This window comes from Syngnathus acus, chromosome 11, assembly GCF_901709675.1.
Source record: "Syngnathus acus chromosome 11, fSynAcu1.2, whole genome shotgun sequence".
NCBI classification, from domain to species: Eukaryota; Metazoa; Chordata; class Actinopteri; order Syngnathiformes; family Syngnathidae; genus Syngnathus; species Syngnathus acus.
Window position 1 is genome coordinate 5,639,741 of NC_051096.1, and position 3,234 is coordinate 5,642,974.

Consider the following 3,234-nt stretch of genomic DNA (forward strand, 5'->3'; position numbering starts at 1 on the left):
TGTGGAGCTAAGTTACATAATAGTTTGGTTTTCTCCACCCATGACTTGGAGGCGAGGCAAAATTCCAGGTAACTTTTAAATCCATGATTGTGTAGTCTTTAACGATTTAAAAGGAAGTCACGTGAGGAGCTGGTACGTTGAGCCTGCTCATGCGACATTTTTGACTCCCCAGATCATTGCTTGTTTAGGATCACCACTCCCATGTGTGTGTGTACGTCGCTGCTCGGTGTCAGGGCAAGACCAGAGAGGCACCACCTGGAAGTACTTCTCCACAGGTTAAAGGTCAATGCCTTTGGACCTGACTGACAACGTCTGTGGGCCCAACAAAGTGTAATCAGAGAAAAATTTGAGAAGAAAACATAACAGCCATGTTTTTATTCAAATTTATTTACAGCCATGTTTTTATTCACATTTATTTATTCATTCTTTATTTAGATATGTTTCTTGAATTGATTTATTCTATTTAAAAAAAAAAATCCCCTTTTTTAACCAGACGTATTTCCAGGAATCCTTTCCAATTCCCTGACTTGATTCCCAAACACGCCTGATAAACTCACCAATGTCAATGCGTCAATTCTCGAAAGAGGTCACCATGATTTTTCAACCTTCCAAGCAAAATCAAGAAGACCCAAGGATCGACGTGTCTTTAAGAACGTAAGTCCAGATTGAAGCAAGGTCAGTCAAGCAGCATGGCAGCTATTTAGTCTATTCATCCACGGCTCCTCATAACATCCAACGGGGGGCTCTCGGGCTTCACGTCTCCGCTTATCAAGGCATGCCAGACATTCTCTCCACGCGTGTTTGTGTGCGATTGAATACGGCGCACGTTGCTGTGCGTGGAAATGTTTATGCGTGCATGCTCGGACCTGAGCGCAGACGTGAGCGTAAACATGTGAATTCACCTCCTTAAAATTCCAAACACTTGTCGTGGCCACAAAAGCAAAACAACGGGATGGTTTCCTGTTTTGTTCTCGGGGGCCCTTTTGAAAGTGGAGACTCCCCCTCTTTCCAGCATCCACCTCCTTCCCTCATTCTTCAGCTTCCCAGGTAATCATTAAGTACTTTTCCATTTTAGATTACAGCAGCTTTTGAGTCTTATCTTGTTTTCAATGAGCAACTTTTGGCAAATTCCAACAACATGCTTCCTGTTGTTCACTTTCCAAAGGACAAGTGGTGCTGAAACGGCTGAAGCATGAAAAAAATGATAAAAATGATCATTTTTTTCTTGTTATAATTCACTCACGTGATTGTTTCTTTTCTAAGATGATGCTGGCTTTGTCACGGTTCCCAACCACTCCCATGAACCCAAAAACAAATATGCTCGGTGAAAACGTGAGTGTTTGCTGTGTTCCATTAAAAGTTTTTTTTTTTTTTAGGAACGCCCCCAGTAAATAAACCAAGGAGACGGCATTATTGCAACAGCTGATTGTTCCCCGAGTCAAAACAACACACGCTCACGCCGCTGTGGAATGGCACTGTAATAACAAACAATTCTTATTTTTTGCCATGAGTGCTTAGACAATTGGAATTGCCAGGCAAGGAGTGCGGAAATAACAGGAACCGTACAGTGGCCCCTGCAGCACACGAGATAAGAACACGTCTCAATGTGGAACCAAAGTTGCCTCATAAAAGTACCGGTCATGAATAAACCTAATAATATTCGACTAATGTCAACTCACACGTAGAGTGGAGCCTCGAAGATCAACACAGGATGTTCATATTTCATGTAATTGTCTTTTTTTTTTTTTTAAAGGTCAGGTCACATACCGCGCATGCCATGATCATTTGACAGAGATTTCTCGAAGTCAGGACGAACAGCAAAATGTGTTTTGTCAGGTTGTTACGCTTCTTTTGTTCGCACGTTATGACACTCATCGGTGGCGCTAATTGACAGCCATTTTGTCCTTTTCAGTCTTCACACTACTTTGATGTCATGGAAAATATATGACAACAACTCCTGGAATGCCGGCTCATGGTAAATCCTTTGCTGTGAACGCCCTCACACACACACACACACACACACACACACACACACACACGAACGAAAAGGACATTCGAACGTAAAAGAAAATGTGCTCAAATGGTTTTGCAGACAATTATCGGCATGTTTGGAATAAAGGCTTGGAAAATATGAGTGACAAAAAAAAAAATTATCTCTGTCAAACGTTCATTGTGTTGTCTTATTAAAGAAGCGTCTTGTTGTTGGTAAAATGAAATTTCTCAAGCATGCTTGCGGTTTGCATCGACTTGCACTCTTAATTGTTTTAAATACTGATAACAGCTCTTGCGCAATAGGCCGAATACTGATGAAAATCGCTGAGAAAAACACATAAAAACATATATACAACAAGATACATCTTGCAAACGCTAAAAGCAGAATTCAGATGTCAATCATCATTTTTCAGTGATTTATTTGCTGCAGTTTAAAAGAAGTTGTGTAACTAGATTACACTGCGTGTGGCCATTTCAAATTCAAATCGAAAGCTATGAAATCGAGTTTTGAATCTCTGCGACTGAATGTTACTTGAATCATTTAAATTTATATTGCAATATACACGTGACAATGACACGCCCCCCTACGGCACAAACAGGTTTTTTAAAATCCTTAAGACCCATAAAATGACTCTGCCGTGTCATTTGAGGGAATTCAATCTCTGTGAACTTTGATGCCCTGAGGACTTTGGTTTATGAGCCAAAGCAACATTCCCACCACACCTCACGAGAAGTTCCCCAGCAATCACAACAACAAACCTGTTCCGTGGAAGTGACTCCAACGAGTAGAATTATGTCTGAATTGATAATAAATGATGATATTTGGTTGATGATTGTGTTTATGTGCTCGGGCACTTGAAGGGTTGCTATGGATCCAACCAAACATTGCAGTTTAGTCACCAAGAAAATAGGAGATGTTGATTTCCTGTTCCTCTTGTTCTCACTTCCTCCAAATGCTTCCTTGGATTATGCAGCTCAGATTGCAAAATGTGTTTTGGGTGCAAATGATTTCAAACTAGGGTTAGGGCTTCAAAGTAGGGTTTCATACTAGAGTTAGGGTTTCAAAGTAGGCTTTAAAGCTAGGCTTGGGGTCTCAAAGTAGGGTTTCATACGAGATTTAGGGTCTCAAAGTAGGGTTTAAAGCTAGGGGTAGGGCTTCAAAATAGGGTTTTATACTAGAGTTAGGTTTTCAAAGTAGGGTTAGGGTTTCAAAGTAGGGTTTCATACTAGAGTTAGGGTTTC

The 3,234-nt window shown here is 40.8% G+C and overlaps 1 long non-coding RNA gene across 1 annotated transcript; it reads left to right on the forward strand.

The window, feature by feature from the left end:
* The first annotated feature begins 432 nt into the window (after window positions 1-432).
* LOC119130692 lies at window positions 433-2,822 on the forward strand. The gene is made up of 3 exons (XR_005099484.1): window positions 433-1,047; window positions 1,377-1,836; window positions 1,913-2,822. It is a non-coding gene; the product is annotated as an uncharacterized LOC119130692 (long non-coding RNA).
* Window positions 2,823-3,234: the final 412 nt, after the last annotated feature.